This window comes from Sceloporus occidentalis, unplaced genomic scaffold (assembly GCF_023333645.1).
Source record: "Sceloporus occidentalis isolate IW3139 unplaced genomic scaffold, rSceOcc1.0.p SCAF_5, whole genome shotgun sequence".
Taxonomy (NCBI): domain Eukaryota; kingdom Metazoa; phylum Chordata; class Lepidosauria; order Squamata; family Phrynosomatidae; genus Sceloporus; species Sceloporus occidentalis.
Genome location: NW_028316985.1, coordinates 148,509,920 through 148,535,672, shown reverse-complemented (window position 1 = coordinate 148,535,672; position 25,753 = coordinate 148,509,920). Strand labels below are relative to the sequence as shown.

Genomic DNA, 25,753 nt, shown 5'->3' with positions numbered 1-25,753 from the left:
TCCCCATTTGTGGTGTATATGTAATAAAGGAACCACCACCATCACCACTGTTGCTTTTCCAGTGTGCAAACTGACAAGTATGAAGAGGAGAGAATCCTGTATGGATGGAACATGTTAATTTTCTAGAGCTTGGCTCACATGGAGAATGTCTATCCATAGAGGAATCTTTTCTTTTCAGACACATCAGTTGGGTAGGATCAAAGTAGCAACAGAAGGAAGAGGGTTAACATGCATGACATCCATGTTTGTTTACTTAACTCTAATGCTGAAGGCCTGAGTGCACATATTATAGATTCTGAAAGCAGTAAGTAATAGTAGGTAAGTAGCATACAGTAGTCTAGAACGTATATTTATGAATTATTTCTATTTGCATTTTACTATTAGAAGAAATCATGCAAGGTAACGATAGTGACAATTTGTTTCTATAAGGTATTGTTTATCTTAGTTTTGAAAAACTCATTTTAATGACACACACATCTGCAGGTGTGTGTGCGTGCACACACACACACAGATACAAACTGCTGACTCTATACCTAGTTTCCTAAACCGCACAGAAACCATATGCCAGTGAAAAAATGTCTCTAACTTAATTAACCTATGTTTCAGGTTCATTCCATTAGTTTAGTTGAATCAGGTAAAAAATACTGCATATATTCTTCCTAAATGAGGACAATAAATCTCCATAAAAGTTGTACATCATTTCACTTTATTGTGAACTGTCCAAAGATTATAAAGCATTGACTATTTTATCATGGTAATGATTAATTGCATGTGGACTTTAAAAGAGAACCTTGTCTCTTATTAAATTAAATGCCTTGGGGGGGGGGGAATTCTCTAATTAATTTCAGGGTATTTGTTTTAATAATTTTAATATGTTTAAGTATGGAGAGATGAAGTACAGACAAAGAAATAACAATAAATGTTAAATAATTTTAATACTGAGAAAGATATATACATGAAGAACTGCACGAAATTACTTTAAAACAACAAAAAGAATCTAGGGAACTGGCTTTGTTGTATAATAGGGGTGCAGAATCTAATGGACAAGGACCAAATCTAGGCTTCTGAAGTACCTGAGAAAGCCAAAAACAACAAACAAACAAAAACAAAAAACCCATCACCAGACACCATCATTTGCTGGTTCCCAACTTGTCTACATTTCTCCCATTCTAAAAGGAAGCTATCCTCCACTAATAATAAAGTATTTAATGCTTATCTATCCCCATAAATGTTCAACTTCCCATTTCAAGTTGTATCTGGAACTGGATGTAACATGTTATATTTATGGCACTGATTTTTTAAAAAGTATTATGCTGATTAGTAATATCATTGCCTTTAATATGATGAGTAATGCTCACTCGTTATATGTAAAATGTTACTTTTGATGGGGGGTTATCTGTGGATTTGGAACCATTTTAGCATTTCAAGGGTCCCCCCCCACCACCAAAAAACAAAAGAAAAACAAATACAATTTTTAAAATAATAGAAAATAGTATGTGCAATACAGGTTGAATATTGAGATCCAGCGGCATAGCAGTTTGAGAGTTGAACTTTGAATTTAGAGACCAGGGTTGAATTCCCGCATGGTCATAAAACCTACTGGGGCTCTCAGCCTCAAGGCAATGGCAAACCTCCTTGGAACAAATGTTGCCATGATAGGTTCACCTTAGGGTGGCCATCATCATAGAAACATAGAATCACAGAATCGTTGATTTGGAAGAGACCCCAAGGGCAATCCAGTCCAATTCCCTGTCATGCAGAAACTAATACGTCGGAAACAACTTGAAGGCACACATTCCTTATCTGGAATTCCAAAATTCAGAATACCCCAAAATCCAAGACCTTTTGAACTATAGAACAAGTAGTATATGACATAAATGTACTGTATTTGTGAGGCTGGAGAGAGGTGTGGCTGGAAAAGCATGAAAAAATGAAATGAAAGACATTGCTGGAGAGTAATGCAAGGATTTGTGACATGGTGGCAACTCATGGCTCCCACCATTTTACAGATCCTCCATCTCTCTCCAGCCTCATTATGTTTCATTATGAATATGCAAATACAGGTATTACAAAATAAAATAAAAAATCTAAAATATGGAACACTTCCAGCGCTGGAGGCCTCCCCCTCTTTGCCGGCCCCTGACGGGGCCCCAGGCCCCGTCAGAGGCCGGCAAAAAAGCCAGCGGGGGCAAACAGCACTGGAGGCCTCCTCCTCTTTGCCGTCCCTTTTGCCGTCGCTGGGGCCCTCCAAGAGGGTTCTGGTGGTGGCAGCGGGCCTCTGGGAGGCCCTTTTGCCATTGCTGGGGCCCTCTTGGAGGGCCCCAGCGGCGGCAACGGGCCTCCCAGAGGGTTGCTGCCACCACAGGAGTCCTCTTGGAGGGCCCCAGCGATGGCAACTGGCCTCTTGGAGGCCCCCGGCAATGGCATTGGGCCTCTCGGAGGCCCGCTGCTGCCGCCGGAGCCCTCTTGGAGGGCCCCAGCAAAGGCAACGGGCCTTCCAAGGCCCGCTGCCGCCACCGGAGCCTTGTTGGAGGGCCCCAGCGAAGGCAACGGGCCTCTGGGAGGCCTGCTGCCGCTGCCGGAGCCTTCTTGGAGGGCACCAGCGATGGCATCGGGCCTCCCAGAGGCCACCGCCAATGGCGGCAAAGTCTCACGCAACCTTTCTTTTGGTCGCGCGAAACTTCGCCTATAGGTCACCACCATTTTGTTTTTCAAAATGGCGGCGAAGTCTCGCGCGTCCTTGGGGAAGGTCACGTGAGACTTCGCCGCCATTTTGAAAAACAAAATGGTGGCGCCCAGGAGCTGGGAAAAGCCGCAATCAGCGGCGGTGGCAGGGGCAGGCGGGGGCCAGCCGAAAGGCCTCCGCGGGCTGCATCTGGCCCGCGGGCCAGAGGTTGCCGACCCCTGTATTAGACATTGAATATGAATAACTTTGTTGCCTATTATATATTCACTCCAGATGATTGTCTTTGCCACCTATTTGACCTCTATGATTTCCAACCCCTCAATTATTTGAAACAAACAGGTCTCTAAGAATAAAGACACTGTCCATTAAAATAATGATTCACTACTTGTGGAGGGGAGGGGGGAATCCAGAAAAAAAATCAAATCCAAGTTGTTTATTTGAGGTCAAAAATAAATTGTAATACACAAAGAAGAGAATACTGACACATATTTTTTTTTAAAAAAAGACCTAAGTATAGGTTTCTTAAGTGCACAAAGATTCTTGTTAAAGTGTGAAATGGGAAAAATTAATTGCCTTGAAGACACAAAGGGAGACACACACTGCTGGATGATCTGGTTTGTTGTGAAAAATTAATACTTGAAATATGATTAGGATGTCCTGCAAAGGTCACTTTTAACTAAGCAGTGCACTGGAGTTTTTTTTGGTTGTTTGTTTAATTTAAGAAGCAGGTTTGCCATTTCTAGCAATTTAGCAGGGATTTTTCTTTCTCGTTTGTTAACTTTTAAGGCTCCGTAGTTTAACATTTTAAATACTTCCTTTTTTCTTATAAGAAATGATCATTTCGGGTATGTTGAATCAGTGTAGCAGACTGGCACAGAATTACAATAATCCTGTATTAAATTCAGTATCTGGAAGTAACTCCCCCATGTTTGTTTGTTTGTTTTGTACTAATAGCCTATATCCTATATAGTTTTGCACCATAGCCTATATCCATTGCTAGTAGAGTAGACCCACTGAATCTGATTGGATCTATGTAACTGTTGATTAGCAATTATATTTAGGCCACAGAAAGTATAACATTAAAATTAAAATTTAAGGAATAGCATAACCCTTTTGGTGGTATAGCTGTACTATTTAGTTATTTTTATGGTGGTGTGATTACTGCCTCACTAATTGGTGGTGGAGGAAGATCACATAACAGTATTCCACCAAGTGTCATCTTGCAAGCTGTAACTATCACAAACCAACAGATTGTAGCTATAGCTTTTTAAAACTGTAAGCTACAAGTAATAGTCTCAATTACTTGTGAGTAATAGGGAAGTTAAAGGATTGTGTTTTTTTGAACTGAATTGTTAACTTTTTTTGGGGGGGGGGTCTCAGAACTACAAAAAAAAAAACTTTCAAAGTCAGGCTCTGCTTAAATATGCGGCATTTGAATAACTACTCCTTACACTAAAATCAACTGCATGACTGTGTCCCCTTGCACAAAACACTCCCCCCAAAATCATCATGGGTACTGTAGAACAACGAAGGAAGTAAGGTCTCATGAGACTCTGAGAGCTTAGAGACAGAACGCATAAAAGATCACCTTAAAATGGGGTCATTTCTAGGCAGATGTAGATTCCATAAACAATGACTGTGGCTTCTTTTGTGGCTTCATCACATGGTACTGCAATTAATGAGCATCATGCAGACAGGATCTTCCATGGTGCTATCACCCCAGAGTTGTTGTTGTTCATTATAATGATGTTGATTATTATTATTTCTTTCCTGCTTTTCTCCCAAAATTGGAGTTCAAAGCAGCTTTCATTTCAAAAGAATACAATTTAAAACTTTCAAAAAGTGAACATAAAAATAAAATTAAACTATTCACAGTCTGAAAACAATTCAAACTTCCAGTGAAAAGAATAAAATGAAATGAATAAAAGAGTGAAATACAATTTTAAAAGATAAAATGCTATTCAAAACAGTTCAGTTTCAAACAATACTGCAAGACAAAGTGGTTCTTTCGTGCTCCATGCCCCCAAAGACCAGCAAGCCTCCATAGTGGTCCTTCTTATGTCAGCTTCCCATGTGGAGGTGAAAACAGTGTCAGAATCAAACAACAGGGTCCATTTCCTTTGAATGGTGTTGGGAGGAGCATTCAATCATGATGGGTGTGAAGTGCAATATTATATGTATGCTTAGGATTTATAATATTTATAGTCAGAGCAACATGATCATGTAACAAGTGTGGATTTAGTGATTGTATTTTTCACAAGGCAATCTGTCCTGTTTTAAGTTATCCACAGTTACCATGTGGGAAGGGGGAAGCTTAACAACTATACATTGGGCCCTTGGCATCCACTGGGTTTGGTTCCAAGGAACCTGCCCCCATAGATACCGAAATCTGTGGATGTCCTATTATACACCATGGTGAAGTAAAATGATACCCCTTATATAAAATGGAAAAAAAAAATAAATTTTGCTTTTGGGGATTTTTAAAAACTATATGTTTTTTCAAGCCATGGATCTTTGAAGCCATGGATGCAGAATCCATGGATTCTGAAGGGTGACTATACACTGAAAATGTCTAGTAGTAGAAGTTGTTTATAGAGGTGTAACATCTGCAGTAATTACTTCACTCTTTCTGGGTGGGAAGTTGCATCTTAGTAATATATAGGACTTTGGGAAATGGCAGTTAAAACTGAACAGTTGATGTGAACTATGGAAAAGCTGGGTAATAAGAGACTGGAAAGAATGACCAGAAGGAGATATCTGTTTTGGATTATTATAATAATATTTCATGGATCATTGGTGTCACTGTAATTGGTGTCACCCCGTGCAAGGGGTGGACTGCCCTACCCTCCTTCCCTCCCTGCCTCCCAGGCCAGCCAGTGGGGGCATGGAAGAGTGCTCAGCAGTGCTCCAGACTCTGAAGCCCCCCCTCCCAACAGAGGCCCATTTGAGCCTGACATGGCTGCTGCACAAGCAGCCATATTGGACTTTGAAGGCACTGGACACTCCCAGCAGAGGCCTTCAGAGTCCAGCATAGCTGCTACAGGAGCAGCTGCACTGAACTCTGAATGGAAGGCAACTCCTGCAGCAGCAGTTGTTGCTGAGGGGAGAAGTGCTGCAGCTTCCAGAGCACCTGTTCGTGGTCTGGGACATCTTCTATGTGAGCAAGAAAGGGACAAGTCTCTTTCTCATCCCTTCCAAAGCTGTGCCAGTCCCTCTGAGTGTACCATCCCACTGGGTGTCCACTCCTCTGAGGTATCATCTGATGTTGTCTGCACTCCCCACGCCCATCTTTGCCATGGGTTGTTACAATTCCAGCAGATTATAATAAATTTCACAGAGCAAAAAGAACATGGTGGATTAACTGTGATTTCTTAAATATCAGCAGGCTTGTGGAGTTTCTTTATGTTAGCTTATAATTCAAGGATGCAAGTTTACTTCTTTTTAAATTTGCTATTTAATGTTTATCAATTCATTTATGTTATTTGACTATATATATTATGCTTTTCTTTGCTTTCCCTGTGAATATTCACCTCTATTCAATTATTAAATGTATCCAATATACTTCCCCCCCCTCTCTCTCTCTCAAAAAAAAAAAGGTTTTATATCAATGAGTTAATCAGAATGAAAATTGAACTTGGTCCTATTTAGATAGGGAAATGACTGCATTCAACTGAATTGCAAATATGCCAAGTACATGATAATAATGCCTACAGAATTAGTCAAAGGTAAAATAAATGATAGATAAATATAGATATAGATTTAGGGCCTGTCCTCATGGGCCAAATGGGACATATTATCGTTGGCCTCATGCTGTCCTGTTGATGCAGGCCAATACCCTTGAGCCAGGATAGGACAGACCAGACAATGGTCTATAGTCACGATCTGATCCTGGCACAAATAGGTCTTAGCACGGATCAAAATGACCTGCTATTTGCTAGAGAGTTTGTCAAAAACTCAATGGCAACCCCTAGCAGACTATTGGCCGGTTACACACCGGCACTTTAATAATAATAATAATAATAATAATAATAATAATAATAATAATAATAATTTTTATTTATATACCGCTTTTCCAAATTAGATCAAAGCGGTGTACAACAGGAAGTACAATACAAAGTCAAAATAAAACATAACAGGCCTCTCTCCCCCTCAAGATGGTGGTTGGAAGGAGGGCTTTTTCTTCTTTCAGGCAGGCAGTTGGAGCTAGCCTGCCTCTCTCCCCCCAAGATGGTGGCTGAAGGGAGGGCTTTTCTTCTTACAGGCAGGCAGTTGGAGCTTGCCTGCCTCTCTCCCCCCAACATGGTGGCTGAAGGGAGGGCTTTTCTTCTTACAGGCAGGCAGTTGGAGCTTGCCTGCCTCTCTCCCCCCAACATGGTGGCTGAAGGGAGGGCTTTTCTTCTTACAGGCAGGCAGTTGGAGCTCGTCATGCACTAAACGGCGACGGCCCTTCCATACGGCCGCCGCCGTGAGGACATCACGGCCGCGCCGCCTCTAGACGGGGCAGCACGGACGTAATGTCCTCAATCCGCAGCAGGGCGCCTAGGGCACCCTTTCCGCGGACCAGGAAGGAGCTCCATTTCGGAGCTCCTTCCTGGTCCGCGGCGCCACTTTGCTTCGCTGGGCGCAGCCTTCAGACTCCTTTCTCCCCCTTTCTCCCCCTCCCCGCCGCCGTGGGGTGTCCTTGGGGCTTGAAGCCCAAGGACACCCCTTTTCAGGCTGCAGGGAAGCGGCGTTTTGCTGCTTCCCCACAGCCTGAAAAGCGGCGGATCGGGGCCTCAGCGGCTGCCGGTGTAGCCGCTGAAGCCCCGATACTCCGGGGAAAGGGGCGGGTCCAGACCGCCCCAAATGGGCAGTCTATAACCCGCCTATATGACCCAACATGCTCCTAACCTTCCTCCACCATTGCCACTATAGACTAGACCCCATCACTGTGTCTGCCATGGAAATGGGGCACCTGGCCAGGTGGGTGCAGACAGAAGCCTCATTTCCACATGAAATGTGGTGATGGGGGCTCTACTCAGTATTGGCAATGGTGAAGGAATGTAAGGATAACCCCCACATATACACCTTTGGTCTGCCATGGACATAACATATTATGTAATTTCTTTTATTTCTATTGTATATTAATTAGACTGTAGGCATACAGCAATTCCTAAAAATTCTTCAGAATTTGGATATTGCATCAGGTATAGCTCAACACTTTCAAATCTATCAGTCCAAGGCAGGAGCTAGAAATGCCTTCTTTTCATTAAAGCAGAGAATCTCATGATGCCAAATTTCATTATCTCCAAATATGCACTTGTGAAGTGCAAACATGGAATTTGTTGGCACTGAACGTTGTTTTCGCAAACAAGCAAATTCAAATCTCTTAAATTGTCATCTTGGCATTATTGTTCTGAATTAGTGGTGCTGGAATGCAGACAAACATCACATTCCCAAATTCCAATGTGCTTCCCATTATTTTTTATGATAAGATATGCACTGATGAATAATACAAAATATCTACACTTGCTCACTGAAGATGTTCAAGACATGTAGGAATATAAATACTGTTGGACAAATGCTAATGGAGAATAAAACATACAGATAATCATTTGAAAAACTGTAGACATTCTGAACATATATGCATGTGAGCATGTAGAGGCCTCTCCCCATAATCAACAACCCTGTGGGAACTGTCTAGAGCCTTTTTCATGAATCTGTATAGATTGGGGGGGGGGGGGGCTGATACTGTGCTTCTCCTCCCATAGATATGCATTAGAACATTTAAATGTCCTGCAAATTTTGTAAATAATAGAGGGGAAATTGTATAGTCTTTGCCAATGCATGAGAAGTTACCTTTTTAAATGTAATTAGTTTCTTCTATGACTCTGAGGTCCTGGAAGTTAGCATTAAAATTAATTGGTTGCAGTTATAATTTCAATTTATAATAGTTACTTTTGCTATTACTTTCCTAGAATTAGCAGGAAACTACATGTTTGCAGCAGCATGTGGCAGCACATGAGCCTGAGCTTCAAAGATCATCATGTGATTGTCAGCATCAATGATTACGCGATAGTCTTTCTGACCCATTAAGTGACGTCACACCCTTTAAATTTAAAATTAACTAAAAAGTTACAATCATAATGCAATATGTGTGCTGTTTAGCCCTTGCTAAATCACAAGTATAATGTAATATAATTGTATCTCCATTATTAGAAAAAGAATTAAGGATCATGACTAGTTATCCCTGAATAGTTATTTGGGGGTGAATCTACTGTGGATTTCACTGCTACTCCTCTTGCAGCTGTTCCCATTCAAGACACAACTTAACCAACTGGCCATGTAATTATTTCCAAGTTCTGGTACTGCATAGCTTGATCAGCTGCCTGTCCTCCAAAATGAGCTGTCTTTTCCCCAAAGCCTTGTGAATAAGTGAAGCAAAACAAAGTCTCTTTCAATGCTAACAAAGCAACATTTTAGCCTTCAATTTATCTCAAAAGGAATGTCCAAGTTTGCCTTGAGCATGTCCAAGGTTGGGATTTAGGCTCCAGAATAATACAGAGAATATGTTATCTGGACGCCAAAGTCTCCAAGTAGCAGAAAGGGAGGAGCCAGATAGAATGAAGTTCTTTGTTACAAATGAAAAGACAAATCATCATAATTAAGAAAGGTTCATAAATAATTTCTAACTGAAAGGGGACTAAAAGTCAGCAGATAAATTATTCACTGTGGATACTTTGCCTAAATTTAATTACAACAATCAGTCACAAGATGCCCATTCATGGTGCAAGTTCATAGAATCATAGAGTTGGAAGAGACTTCAAGTGCCATCAAGTCCAACCCCTTGCCATGCATGAATAAACAATCAAAATTGATGATACATTATAGCACAAGTAAGTGTAATGTTAGTGCTACCTTATCTCTTCTTATGGACTAGGTGCAATGAACTGTGCATACAGTATTCCTTGGGTAAGAGGGAAGCTCCCCCTGTGCTCTTCTTCCACTGGCATCAAGAGACTAAAAGCAGAAACCTAGACATACTATATACACACACACACACACACACACACAACCCTTTGGAAAAGTACTTTCTTCAGGGCTGCTGTACGGGTGTGCTTCAGTTAATAAAGTTGATGTGTTCCTGGACATTACATCTGTAACAACAAATTTGGTTCCAGAGGCAGAAATAACATGGAAAGCAATAAGTTTCTGCAAACTTTTTAAATTCTAAACTACAAAATAGATGTATAATTTTTTTTAAAAAAAAAAGTCAGGTAAGTCTTGCATAAGCATATAAAACACGTTGAACTGATAGGGATCACTTGAGTGCTTCTTCTAAATACATTCAGTGATGTATTTGTCTTTCAACAGCCTCCAGTTTTCTTCAATTTTCATTTTAGTAATTAGACATCTAGATCTCTGCCTTTTTAATATGTTGTAAGGATCTGGTGTAACAGGCTTATCTTCTACCTCTTTCTAGCTGTTTTGCTATTCATGATTCTGGAGTGATTTGCTGCTTACTTTGCCTGTTGTGGGTAGGCACACAGCTACAGTAGCATCAGGTAAAGCAGAATCCTTTTTTTATCCAGCTAAACCAAACATTCAAAGTCTTTGTGTGGGGTATAAATACAGTAAATAAATAAATAAAATCTGTATTTGTCCAGCCCTCCTTCACCACCTCCCAAAACTGATGCTGCTAAAAAACAACAACAACCTTCTAGCTAGATAGAAGATGAGAAAGTAAAGAGAAGGGGTATGGGCAGATTAAAAGGACTTTGAAAAAAGGAGCTTCACTGTCAGAGGTTTTGTTAATTGAGGGATGGCTGTTCTTTGATCCTCATAGTTGTGTTTTATATGTTTTCAAAATTTTAAATTATTACTGTTTAATATGCTGGCTCATTTAATGTTCTTTTTACAAAAAACTGTTGGTATTATAAAGATTATTTTTTGTTTTGCATTTTGTTTTAAAATTAGGAGCAGGGTGGAATTGTGTATGTGTGTATGCCTTCAAGTCACCGACCAATTACAGTGATCCCATGAATTTCATAGGGTTCTCTCTATCTATATATCAAAACTAAGGGAAACTACATTTTGTAAGCACATCAGGATATGACACTGGGACCTATTGATCAAAGGGTGGGGAAGTCATCCTGTGAAATCTTTACCATATTTATACAGAAGTTTAACTGAATTCCATGGTACTTACACACTGGTAAAGAGGTTTATCATCGAAGTTTAAAATAAATCTTTGGGATTCCAGCCAAATTAGTTCATTTTAAAATGCAAATCCCTCCCCCATTTTTTCCTCTCCATTCCAATCTGAAGTAGTAAAATGAAGATGTCCAAAGTAGGAAGTAAATGCTGTGCATTGCTTTTCCTTTTATGCTCCCTTATCAGTATAATTCTTTTTAAAAAGTTTAAGAATTTCAGTTTAATATATCTCTTGAGTTTTTCACATATACTTCTCATTTTGATACTGCTGTCAAAATTCAGCTCATTTGGAGTTTGTAGCTATATCGCACTAAAGAAATAAGCATGACCTTTTGTTCTCTAGAGTAGCACAAAAACACTGTCTTAACAGACTGAACTGGTCTTGAGTGACAGTGATTATCTGTTTTACTGTTAGATTTATCTCCACCACTTTTTAAAACTGTAGTTCATAGTGGGGCATCCCTTTCCCCAAATATGGAGATACAACCCTGTTGAGTTATTATATATTTTAATACATACTTGGAAAACTTTAAAATATGAGGATTGTTAACATGAGGTCCTCCTCTTTGTGCCACTATAAACTCATAGATATAGCTGGTTGCAACATAGAAGAGGGCCTTGTCACTCGTTTCTCCCAGGTGCTGGAAATAGTACAAAGGCTAAGACTGGCACCATCCTGGCTATTTTGTATGCCAGCAATTTTTATTTTTTCTGCAGGCCTTTAAGAACTGAGATAAAAGAACTTTTAATAATATTCCTGTCAATGGGCAAGCTTTTAGTGGCTTTTAACGTTAAGAACAGTTTAATTATATTTTGATGTGATAAAGCAGTTGAGGAAGGGAGGGGGACCACAGAGACCATCAAGAGGCCATAGGAAGAAAGAGTTTATGGTTTGGTGTTGCTTCCATAGACTTCTGCTTCATCAGCGGGACTCTGCTCTTTGCAAGACTGATGCCCTAACTAAGATGGTACTGCAAACTATCCATCTCAGTCACCTTGCCTGTCAATGATAAAAGCAGGATCCTTGTAGGAGGTGGCCTGACACTGGTGGGATCACCCTTTTGACACAGCCACATTTGTGATATATAAGGGTGACGGCCCATCTCTCTGTCAGACAAAGGAGAGAGTTTGCTATGCACTTTTAATATCTTCCTCTTAGTGTATTGTTTTAAGTTGTTTTTAAGAACCCAGTAAAGGAAGGATGTGTTTTCCACAGAAGAGAGGTGGTGAACATACTTGAGAAGCAGCCATAGGAGCCCTAGAAAGGAGGGGGACATCCAGAGGGGAAAGATAGTTTCAATATCATGGGAGAAGGGAGCACAATGGCATAAAGGTTGCCTTGTTGCACAGGGGGGAATTTGATAGGAAGATAGCAATCTGTGCTGCTCGTCGTTTGCTTGTCCATTGTCATCATGCTAGGACATGCAGGGGCAGCTATCACCACACTGTCATGAGGACAGAAGTGGGTGGTTGTCAACACTGGATAGTGGATAATGGGAATCTAGACAAGGATTTAAATAGATAACAGATAACAAATAGCTGGAAATAGATAGACACTAGAGATGTGCCTGTAGTATCCACTTTCTAAAGGAGTAGGCCTCACTTTGGCTCATGGTAGGAAAGGTCCTCCACACGAGCTCAGTTTACATGCATATTGATTTATGTCTATGATTCCTTGAGAAAAAGCAGAATATAAATTATTATTATTATTATTATTATTATTATTATTATTATTAGACATCTAAATGTGAACTTCTACACATTGTAGGAGAGCAGGTGTGAATTCATGACCTGCTGTTTGTAAAATACCCATACTAAGGCCTGGCATATTTGGATCAAAATTATTCCATTAATTCTTAAAAGACAGGTTCTGTGGTTGAGGCCTTCCTAGCAGCCATATTTTCTGCTTTGGAAGCTCTGCACCTGTAGGAGCCAGCTATTAGTCTGGCAGGATTAGTAGCCCAAATGCAGACAGGCTGAATATGTCACCCCTCCTAAGGAACTTTTAAGTTGTCATAACTGTTGTTATTTTTTTCTGTAATGCTTTTATTTGGATTATTGCTATTTTTTTTATGCCAGTGTCATTGTCACCCTATTCATAGATATAGCCATGCTGTTGAATAGCATGTAGTATATATATCTTGTAGCATCTTTGAGACTAACTAAGATGCAGTACAAACCACCAACAAGTGGTATACCAGTACTGGCATTAGGGTTAGGGAGCACACATCATGTACACGCTCCCTAACCCTAATACGTCATGGCAATGTAACAATGGCGGCGCCCCTGTGTATGCCATTGTTACGTAAGTGCTGCACGGCATCTGCACGGTACCGTGTGGCACTTACATAACTAGTGCACCAGTGGTGCACTTGTTACACCGCCACCACGGCGAAACCCCTCACACACACTTTTTGCAGGTTCTTTTTTCACCAGCAGAAAGCCATGGAAAAACCACCAATGCCAGCCCAGACCTTCAAGAAGGTATGTACCATGCCTAAAGAAAGAAGTTGGCAGCATCAGCCTTTGTAAAGTCTACTTCTTCAGATGCATTTGACCAATCCATTAAAATAAATTGTATGCATTTTTTGCACATTTGTTGTATTTTTTCTGAGGGGTTCCATCAGTTTAGTCTACAACCCAGAAAAGTTTGAGGACTATAAAAGCAGTGATCACCTGTTCCTTCCTCTTCTTGAATCATACCAGTTTTACAGTAATATGAGTACTAGTCTCTTTCTTCAAGACTAGTACTCATACTAGTACTTTACCTTGTAATTCTGTCTCAATGAAGCTGTATTTTCTCAGCAGAGCTGTGCTCTGTCTAGTTCTATATCCATAATTAAGAACAAATTTGGAGAAAGATTTTGCACATGGGAAATAGGTCTTCATAGTTTTGGTTTTACGATTTTTCCCTACACAAAGGGCATAGACACCTATATAGACACATCAACAGGGAAAAGCTTCATGACAAGGATTTCTATAAGACACCATGTGCATTAACACTTGGAGGATATTCACAACCCACATCAGAAACAAAATATAGCCCTCTTCAAAAGTCATGAGTGCATGGATTGAGTTCACTTAGGCCTCATATTTCATTTTTTCATGTTCATCCCTTACTAACCTTGTCTCTCACCTCAAGTGTTTTGCTCACAGAAATTTTGCTTGAAAACCTGTGTAAAATGGCATGCCCATTTCTGGAGCCATAATCATCATAATCATGATCAAACTAACCTCATAAGAGTAACTGTTTACATGGTTGGTTAGAAACATGGTAATTTAATCTCTGTGTAACCCTTTTTATGTTACTTTAACTTTGCCCATTGCCAGATCATCCCATTAATTCTTTAATAAATGTCTTGCTGGTTTGACAATAAATTAGTCTAATAGTATCATGCCATTTAAGGGGTGCTGAACTGACAAAATTATTTTCGCTGAATCTACCTACCCAAACTGAGAATCATTGTTTTTTCTCCCTGTGACTTCTGTCAACAAGTTGTGAAAAGAAATCACAATGATGGCCTGCCATGCTTGTTTCTAGCCAAGGAAACAAGGTGCTCTGAGCTTTCTGCATTTCATTTAAATGGATTCCTCTTTAGAGATGAAGTTATAGTCCCTATGGAAATATGAGCAGAATACAGAGTTTCTATGCAAATACTGGGAACCACAAAGCTTACATAAATACTGAACAAATATATATGGCCTACACACAAAATCCAGAAAAAGTAAACTTTTTTTTAAAAAAAGTAAATAATCAATATAGGAACAATGAAAGATGGAAGAGAGAAAAAGTTGGGTAGGAAGAGAGAGATGTAGAGATATAGTAAAAGACTGAGTAGTGGGAAAGTACATATTTTTAAAAAATCTCAAAGATGAAGGAATGGTTGTTACTTGAAATGCAAGAGCTATTTTTTTAAATAACCTGCATGTTTTTTAAAAAGAAAAAAGGTTGCAAATTACACTGTTCATTCATTAAATAAAGAGTAATGCATTTCAAATCCAAATGACTTCTTCTGAAAAATATAATGAAGATGTTAATGAAAAATGTCTTGTTAAGCCCTAATCCCCTTTAATTTTACAATACTCAGGAAACTTCTGAGAGAGCCATTGTCTTAGTGATGTGTTAGAATTTGTTGTAAATGGAAAGAACAAAAAGAAAAAAAAGAACAGAGTTTGGGATGGATTATTAAAAGCTGACAAACACTACTCCCTTGCTCACAAGATTAATACAGGAGCATGGTGGAGCTTTTTAGGATGAAACAGCATAATGCCAAATGTTCCAGTTTGATTCCATTTTAACTGCCATGAATCCAGCCTATGGAATCATGGGATTTACAGTTTAGAGAGAGGTATTTAGAATTCTTAGGCAGAGAGCTATAGTACCTTAACAAACTACAAATCCCATGATTCCATGGGATGCAACCATGGAATGCATTCAACTGCATCTGAGAAAGAAGACTTTAGTTTATGAAAACTCATGCTGCCAACTTCTTTCTTTAGTTAATCTCAAAGGTGCTACAAGGACTCTCTACATACTATTTACAGACTAACACGGTTTTATCTTTGAATTCTACCACAAGGATAACTGTGGCTGGAGACATGGCTATCTGGAATCCTCTTGGTTAGTTCCAGCTTGAACAGACCTATTCAATCAGTTGTTGAATGGTGAGTCAACATGTATGTAAATCCAGTTGATTCAGTTGTTCTACTCCAGTTGGGGACTTGTCTGTCTTCTCTGGAAGATCCTAGAAGATTATCACACATGCATTTACCGTCAGGGACATGCTGGGGAAAGGTTAGGAAAGAACCTGTGTGTGTAACCCTAAAGCAATTTCCCTTGTGTCAGGGAATGGTGAGCTCCCTCTAGTATCCTGGAATTGTTAAGGGAGAGTGACTTTCCTATTAACAGAACAGTCACTCTCCCATAATGATTTCAGGATGCTAGAGGGAGCTCACTATTCCCTGACCAGGCAATCGCTTTGGGGTTATATGCACGCATGCTTCCCTAATTTTTCCCCAGCGTTTTCCCTGACAGTAAGTGCATGTATGATAATCTTTTTAGTCCCCGTTCAGCCATGGAAACCTGGTGGGTGACCTTGGGCAAGTCACACTCTCTCAGCCTAAGAGGAAGGCAAAGGGGGAAACCCTATAATAGGGTTGGCATAAAATGGAGTTTACTTAAAGGCACACAAACACAAAAGTTGGGACTAGCATCGGGATTTAGGTTTGTATCAGTAAACTGGACTTAGGTGATAAGAGTCTGTAGTACCAAGGCCTTATTTTCTGTAGTATATTTAGTATGTATGCTATACCTGACACTCATGCCTTACCCTGAGGCCTTACTTTCTCCCATGAGATTGCTTTCAATGTGTCTTGGATGCTGTGTGCTTTCTCATGTAGCAAAAACACTTGCACCCCTTGCTTCCCATACATTAGTATTTTTTCACATTTTCCAGTGAATTCAGCCTTCTAAAATAAAAGTAAAAATACCAAAGGTTCTATCTGATACCCACAGTGACAGCTGGTTGCCTCTATCATATAAGAAAACACATCATCATCATCAGCATCAGCAGCAGCAGCAGCAGCCTGATCTTTAAATAAGATATCAAGGTTCTGAGCCTCAGACAGAATGAAGCACTTTGAATAGCTGTTTAATGTTTGGACTAAAACACGGAACTGATATGGAAGCTGCAAAAAGATACCTACTTGATAATACTAGAGTAAAATTTAAGGCAGTGTCCTCTGGGAAGGCAATGCCTTCTGCAATTTATTGATAGGGCTGATATCCAGTGGAGGAAGACAATGTTTTCTGATCTCTCCTTCCATCCCCCTAGACATGTCAAATACCATCTCAGACGTTTCCAAACCTCTGAACCAGTTTTTTGCACGAAGAGGAGGCTGCAAAGGGAATGGAAAATCAGGGAAAATCACTTCCTTGCCTTTGTGAAGTGAGAGTTCCTATGAGCAGAAAAATCTCACTGAAAGTCTGAGTTTAGACCAATGTGTTTAATGGTAAAATGTTAAGCCTATGATGTCACACATAGCTAGCTCTCAAATCAGAGCATTGTAAAGCTATGGAAACTATAGTGTACAGATATTATTGCACTCCCATCAGTGCTCTCCAGCTTGGCCAATTGTGAAGTTTGTTTGGAGTAGCAGTATATCAACATCTGGAGGGCCACATTTTCCTTACCTCTGCCCTATCGGAAAACCACTGCATACTGGAAAGAGACAGATCTATAACAACAACACTAGAGCACTTTTAAAACCAGCTTAATTAATTCAATGCTTTTGATCCTCTTAAGGGCAGCAAGTCTAAATTAAACATACCAGCTGTGCTTTGTTTTGTATGGATATGTGTGCATTGCACTTTAACCTTCATCTGCCTATCTGCAGCAGCCCTCTGAACAAGCAGTGAGCTTAAGTATGCAAAACCCTGCTCTATGTTCTCTCTGGGGAGCTATGCTCTTTTATATTTCAATACCCTGCTGACTCAGAAAAGTAGAGAACACATTCAGACTAAAAAGAAATGTGATGTGCATAGTTTTAGGGGCACAAAAAACACTTTATTGTTTTTGAATAAATCAGCTAAGAAGACAGTTCTTGGCAAATATGTATATTTTTCTCATTGTTGTTGTTTTCAAAAATGGCATTCATTTCTCACACACTAACAGTCATCTGTATATTCAGTTTTCACAGAGACCAAAAGGCAGCAAGATCACTCATTGCTCACAGTAAGTACCCACTTATAGCACAGGTCATGGTAAAATGTGCAAATCATGTTCATAAAATGTAGCTGGTGCTACATTATGCAGCACTAAGCATATTTAGGGAAGAGTGCTGCTGTAAATGTTCTACACAAATGTGGGGGGAAGGCATAAGGATATAATTTGAAGGACATTTCCATGTGCTTCTCTAACTAGGTTGCTTCTCTATTTCACTGGTCATACAGTTATAGATAGAGAATCAGCATGGCATAGCAGTTTTGAGCATTGGACTGTGAGTCTGGAAAACAGGATTAGAAGCTATAGTTGGAAACAGGAACCCACTGAGTGACCTTGAGCAAGTCACCCTCTTTCAGCCTCAGAAGTAGGCAACAAATCATGACAAGAAACCCCTGTGATAGCTTTGTCATAGAGTTGCCATAGAGTTTGTCATGGAGATGCTGTAGAGTTGACAAGAAAACCCCATGATAGCTTTGTCGTAGAGTTGAAGGCATACAATTTAGTGTACACTTTTTAAAAAAATACAAATAGTCACTATGGGAGAAACCAGGGAGGTCTTGCCAAATTAATGTGTCTTCAACTATGGTCATCTTTAATTATCTTCACTTTGTGCCCTCCATCTTCACAGAATTGGCATGTCTCTGACTGGTAGATAGTGAGCGTTTAACAGGTGGCAGATTCAAGCCCCAGTCATATTCACTTGTTGCCATCACTATTACCTATTATGCACAACATGAAATCCATTATTTAACTTTACTTGGGGTTTAAATGTTAAATAAAACCTATTGATTGGTTGTATCCAATGAGCCTTAATCCCAAATTGGCTGCAATCTGAGAAGAATCTGCTATATTATCTGGTTGTTGTTGTTGTTGTTTTTGGGGGGGTTGGGTTGGTGTTTTTTGTGGTGTTTGTTTTTGTTGTTGTTGTTTTGCTGTTAACTGCCCTCAAGTTGATCTCAGCTCATGGAAACCATATGGATGAGACATCGCCAAGACCCTCCACTTATCTGCTGAATTCCTGCAACCAATTTTATCTGTTCAGACGGTTAATTTATGTTTGGTTGACACATGACTGTGCTGTTCATAGTTTTGATGATTTTTAAACTAGCATGTAAATAAAATAAATGGCCACAATTTTGAATTGGGAGACCTAACTATGAGATGTAGTGACAATGGTCATACAGTTTCTACCCCCAAACTCACCTTTTCTCAGCCCCTTGTTCCCAAACCTGTTAAAGTGGGAGGGGCTTTCTTATACAAGCATTCCTATAACTGGATGCACAGTGACAGGCATCCACAGGGATCTTCAGGGCTCATGCAGAGATCTTTGTAGATGGTGTTATCATTCTCCATCCAGCTAATGGAAGATAGATGGATGGTTATCTGCTGCTCCCTTCACTCTTTACCACTAAGGCCTTGCCTACATGGGACAAAAGACTTGTTTCCCCCCAGTTCTAGCATCTTCAATTTTGGATAACATGCAACCCAACCCAGCTTCTGGTGCAGGCAGTTCTGACCACACCTAGAGTATCTTGCACCAAAACCAGGGCAAAACAAAGTTACAACAATTTTTTAAAATTAACTTTTATTAAGTTTCCAAGATTAAAATACATATATAAACATACATACAAACAACATATAATACATACGTAAAGTCTTTCAAACCAACATCTTCTGGTAATTTTTCCTGTATCAAAGCAGTTAAGATATCCATGTTCATTGTTTCCCTTAATTTCAACCATTCCTCATCTGTTGGAGAAGCATTTGTCTTTTCCACTATTTAGCATACAGCATTCTTGCAGATGATAACATGTAAAGTAATATTCTTGTGTTTTTTTCTTTTATACTTCCTATTAAATGTGTCATATTTAATAACCTAATCTCCGGTTCAAGTGGTACTGTTATATATGATATTTCAAATATAAGTTTATTTATCCTCCTCCAGTAGCTGTCTGCTTTTTTGGCATTCCCACCACATGAGGTAGAAGGTACCATATGGTTCTTGGCATTTTCAGCATTTACTGTTTTTCAATTTAGATGAAGATAGTTGCCATCAATACATCATATTTTAGAAGTTCTCTTAAATGTCCTGAAATAAAGTGAATTTATTCATATGATTCCAAGTCTTTTCCCAGTTTTCCAAATTGATTTGTCCACCGATATCTTGTGACCACTTAATCATCATTTGCTTAAACATTTCTTGCTCTAGATCTCTTTGTTTTAATAATTTGTAATAGTTTGCTATATTTTGTTGCTCTTCATCTTCAATAATCTTATCTATTTCATTTTTTCCCAACAATTTTTTTAAAAAAATACCTGTTGCTCTGGGTCTTCCAGGAATATCCAGAGGCCTCCATTTCTGAGCCACAGTGGCTCTGTACACAGGCATCCTGCTGGGCTAGTCAACATGTCTGCCATCATAGATCACTCGTTCTGAAGTCAGAAGGAAGCACGTAGCATGTGGTTGTTGCTGGGTACTTCCTTCTGACTTCAGAAGTGAGTGATCCATGGCAGCAGCAGATGTGCCAAGTGGTCCAGAAAAATGCTTGTACATGAGCACAGAGGCCAAGGTAATGGACCTCTGAACAGGGCAGCTGCAGAGACAAGATATTCCAGGCTGTCCCTAGAGAAATCCTGGCCAGTATAAACAAGGCTTGAGAAATGGCTGAGTGGGTGTTGGGAAAGTCATTGTATTATTATTATTATTATTATTATTATTATTATTATTATTAACCTTTATTTAGAAAGCGTTGTAAATTTACACAGAGCTGTACATACAATCTTTTGAATTAGACGGTTCCCTGCCCTCAGGCTTACAATCTAAAAAGACATGACACAAAAGGAGACGGGAGTGGTGGTGGGGAAGGGGATGAGGTCCAGCAGTTCTTCTCTACCTCCGAGGCCTGGACCAAGGGTGATGGACTGGAGGGTGGGCTTGGCTTCTTGGAGGGTGTGCCTCAAGATGGTGGATGAAGGGAGGGCTTGTCTTCTTCCAGGCAGGCCTGGTGGAGCTAGCCTGCCTCTCTCTCCCTCAAGATGGTGGATGAAGGAAGGGCTTTTCTTCTTCCAGCCAGGCCTGGTGGAGCTAGCCTTTCTCTCTCTCCCTCAAGAGTGGTAGAGAATTCTGACCTCCACAATGACCAAAAAAAAAAGTGAACTGTGATGGTATAAATACAACTTATGTTTCACAATATACCAACAAGATGCCAGACAAACATTTCAAAAGTCTTGTATTGTCAGTATTCATGATGAGCTGATCAAATAAAAAAATAGCTAGCAGCATATTCCCCCAGTTCAGTAACCACAAGATATTGTAGAACTTCAGAACATACTATCCAGAGCATCCATGGTGCACTCCCATTTTAGGTTAAAACATCAAGTCTAAATGGATATAATAAGGCTGCAAAAAACTTTTCACTAAGTACCTTTGAAACAAGTCACTGAATAATGTTGTACTGATAATGCATGGCATCTGTAAAGGTTTATTTTCATCCATGCCAAAACATGACAAAGAATTATATTATAGAAGACTCCAAATAAAGGGGCTAATAAATGTATATAAATTACAGTTCAAATTACTTTGCCACATGCCAGACAAATTGCACATCAGGACTGAAGGACTAGTTTATCTGTCACAATGTTTCCCAAGTCATCATAGCTCCATGTTGTGGTTACTGGAAATTTTTTAATGTTAAAAAATTTTTCAAGACTGTTCAGACTACACCTATCTTTTTAAAACCATGCTTCATTGTTTTATGCTGATATTTTGATACAATATGTGTACATGTACATCATACAAAGGGAAGGTTTAGGGGCAAAAAGATTTGTGTCAGGCTGTCATGGCCAGCCATGAGGAGGACCGGGAGATGACAAGGAGGACTTGGTTCCTCAGGTGTAGGAGGAACCTGAGACTGTGCCAGATCCCAGTTCTGCCCTGACAGGTCCCAGACCATTGCACTGTGGGATGTCCTCCAGTGGAGCCTGAGGCTCAGCAGTCCAGCCTTGCCCCAGTAGAAGTGCCAGACTTGGGAGACATAGAGCAGCAGAGCATTGAGGTTCCTCCATTTAGTCAGAGAAGATCAGAAAGGGTGTGCCTTTGTCGTTCCAAGAGGCTTGTAGAGAAACGCTCATTAGGCAAGCAGCAGCTGGGTAAAGGGAGTTAGATATAAGCTACCTGGGAGACGCTGAACTCTTGTCAGAGACTATCTGTTCTATTAAGCGAATGCTGCTGGACCTGACTTCTAGACTCTTGACTGCCTTGGAATCCTTGACCTCGGACGGGACACTTGACCAACCCTCTGGTATTCTTGACTGCAGAGTGGACTGGTAGTGTGGCTCTCTGGAATCCTGAACCTTGGACTGGATGGTGGCTTATTTTATCGGACAACAGTTATGCCCTGAGGAGGAATTGCTGTTGGCAGCTCAACATCTTTATGTCTTATCAGCCGTGTGAGTATCTGTGTTGGCAGCATTCCCAGACACAGGCTTTAAGTTCCTTATCATTTCTGTTTATTTATTGTTATTGATGACCAACCCACGAAATAAAAGACCATACACAGAATTCAGCATAAAATATGGGCAAACTTATTTAAAATGTTACCTTTTTAAATCTGTTTCTTGAAAAATGCAACAAGGCCCCATCATTTTTCAAGGAATCTAATACAGGACCAACTGAGGCAGTTGGTCTCCTAGACCTCCTCTCCAGCTTCACTTCAGTGAAACACTTGAACCTCGAGGAAAATCCACAAACCGGGTTGCTCCCTAGCCAGCCAACTGCTGGAAGACCTACCAATGGATGTGCACAGTTTCTGCAGAGGGCAAGATCCCCTGGGCAGACCCAATGACAGCCTTCTTCCTCAACCCCCTAGCCAATGGGGGCAGTTCAAAAGGCATATCCTTCACCAAAAGGGTACCATAGGTGATCACTGAACTCCCCCCCCCCCATTACCTGCCAAGTGATCACCTATTTAAGACACTACCCTAGGCCAATTTCGAAGTCCTCAAAACACAGTGTAGGCTAGGCCAAAAAATGTGGAAAGGGGAGGAAATCCCTACCCAGACCCAAAGCAACCAGAGAACGTACATTATGCTATAGGTGGGAGGATGAGTCATAAATTTCAAAAGGGTGGAGGGTGGTAGAGCCTTATATGAGCTCAGCTCTGCCTCTCTGTTCTCAAAGTCTTGGTGGGAAACACCAAGGCAACCATTAATATGGCCTCTCCTCATAGGAGGCCATCAAATGCTTCTCCCTCCTTCCACACAAGTAGTGCAGGGGGATAAGTATTATTTTGGTATGCTATAAAGCAAATAAAAATTAGAATAGATTTTTCTTTCTTTCAACATATGGTAAACAAGAGAAGATAACTCCCATCAAGTGACATTGAAGGACCATTGCTTTAAGGTGCTGAGCAGTACTCAGACATACGTAGAAGCATCCAGGAGTGATAGAAATGAAATTCTCATGTTTCCTCATGTCACATAATGATGCAGTAGCAATTAGGACACAGGTCAGAAACATCAGCTTGAATTCTGATCTCCTGGTCCCCTCCAGTTTCACCCTCTGCAGCCACAGATCATTTGTTGACTACCCATTCATTATACAAGCTTTCTTATAGGTTGTAATGTGTCTCTAAAGGCTTGGTTACTGTAAGTAAATGTTCTATGCTAAAATATACTTGCATCTTTGGATTCCTTCTTCTGCCTTTGGCTACGCTCACAGCTGGAATGTAGCATTCAAGAATGTTTCTTAAAATGAATTTGGCCTTTGGGCGGAAATAGTAATGTAAATGTAACTGTCAGGGGACTGAAATTTCCACAGTTACCTGTGTTAACATTATTAGAAAAACTGAAGCAGAACAGTGCGAGCTTTGATATGAATATGGCTTCTATGCTGCTCCTATTTATGTCTGCACAGCAAATAGAGATGGCTTTTTAAATTGCCAATACTGTACTCAGAAGTAGGTAATCTCTTTTTGCTAACCTCTAAAATACACACTGCATGCTTTCTGTGCTAGGGTTTGTCAGCCCTTAGAAATTGAAAGTCATTAAAACTTTGAAAAAGTTACTTTTCTAGCTAATGAGCATTAGGCTTTTTCTTATTAAAAATGATTAAAAATCTTTTGGGATTGTGCATTCTTAACAGGATGCATTTAAACATCATAGTGTTTTCCTTTCATTACAAAACTTAATAGCATTTGATGTGATTTACAACAAATGTTATTTAAAACCTAATATACTGTATAAAGCTCAACAGTAATGGTATTTGCCTGTCAGTATTTGTAGTACACTGTCATTAAGTATCTAATAGTTTCATATATATTTATTACAATCAGCATGTTTTCTCTTCCACAGATGCCCCAAAGGAAGAACTGTAATAATATGCAGTGAAACCAACATTTAGAAGGCAACCATCCATGCCGCCGCAAGAGTTTTGTTCTGTTCCAGCCTGATTAACATACCAAAATAAACTAGTGCTTTAGAACTCTTTCATTCTTTTCATTATTTTTTTTCCTCAATAAGGTGATAAACATAGCCAGTTTATTAACTTGGCAGAAGTAAAAAAAGAACCTGGTGTCTTCATATGATTTTGGAACACAACCTCTGGATGAAACATGACCTCCATATCCCTTTTCATGCCTTCCTTAGTTCTCTGTAGCAAGAATTGCCCTAGATCCATATTATCATCCATGACATGATTTCATTATGATAGCAGACCATGTCTCCCTCAACTGAGTTAAGAGTTAGAAACATCTGAGAGCTGAGCTAGGAACCTCCTTTTGTGGGTCTCTAACCTTGTTAGAGTGGACACTGGTGTCTCAATATAACTACTGAGGACTTATTCTTGCAGGAATCTTTACCAATCTATTTACTCTTTATGCCAACTATTGGTGTGCTGGAGAGTTGTTAGGTTGTATATGGCACAGAGCCCTTGCAACTTTAAGACAAAAAAAATTGAGAAACAGGATGAACTGCCATAAAATACCATGAAGCGGGATCATTCTATACTAACATGACTCTGGCATCCCTGTTGAAGAGTGGGGGAGAGTGGGCAGAGTGGTGCTCATCAGGGTTTCTTGATACCTGAGATTTCTCACTGATGTTGGCTCAAGGGTCAATAATAAAGTGTTAAATCATAATGAATGTATTTATTTTCTATTAATTAATTAAATCATATTTAATTTATAACACTGATCACATGAATGAGGGCAAGAAAAGCAGATCAACCAGTTTAAAACAAACAACCTTAAAAGCATACTAAATAATCTGAGAATTTGACAAGAAAGTTTCAAACCCATTGAAATGGTTGAAGATGATTTAAAGGCAGGGACATGTGCAGTTTTTTATTAAATCAATTAGACCGCAAAGGCTTTAGAAGACAGCCCTGTTTTGACTTGGTGCAAGAATGACAATAGTTTTGCTGCCATTCAGTCCTCTAAGAGGAGGATATTCCTTAATTGCAATACCATAACTGTGGCACCAAAACTGTGCACATCATCCCACAGTGTATTGCCCCCATTGATGGGACATAAACCAGGCATCCACCAGCAGACCTCATTCCTCTGGCAGGAATATATCAGGCAAACTGCTCTCTCATGTATTGAGATCCCAAGTTGTTTAGGGCTTTTAATATGTATAACTATGCTTTCTTCCATTCACTATTAAGTAGAGGTTGGAGAAAATGGCACACTGCAAGCATAGATTCGAAAAGTTATTTTTGAACGACAGTTTCCATAGCTAGTATGGCCAGAATGGTGTGTGTGTGTGTGTGTGTGTGTGTGTGTGTGTGTGTGTGTATGTGTATGTGTATATGTGTATGTGTGTATATATATATATATATATATATATATATATATATATATATATATATATTTATATATATATATATATATATTAAAAATAATGTTTGTAATTATTTTATGGAAATATGAATGTGCTCCTTATAGATGTAGATATGCTTATTTTAGATGCTGCAAGGTTGGCATTGTGTTCTTCTGCATCACCCAAGCTCCCCGCCCCCCATGGGAAATTTTAGTACTTATGGATTGAAATGCCAGACTATAGTTCTTGCACCTAAACAAGCTTTAATATAATTTATTATATTTGAAAGATAACAAGTAGACCAGGTCAACTTCTTGGGATTTTCCACTAA

At 39.7% G+C, this 25,753-nt stretch overlaps 1 long non-coding RNA gene across 1 annotated transcript; it reads left to right on the top strand.

Moving 5' to 3' along the window:
- Positions 1 to 17,567: 17,567 nt before the first annotated feature.
- Positions 17,568 to 24,053, top strand: LOC149312969 (uncharacterized). Its single transcript, XR_016281445.1, has 3 exons — positions 17,568 to 17,613; positions 21,922 to 22,053; positions 23,956 to 24,053. It is a non-coding gene; the product is annotated as an uncharacterized LOC149312969 (long non-coding RNA).
- Positions 24,054 to 25,753: the final 1,700 nt, after the last annotated feature.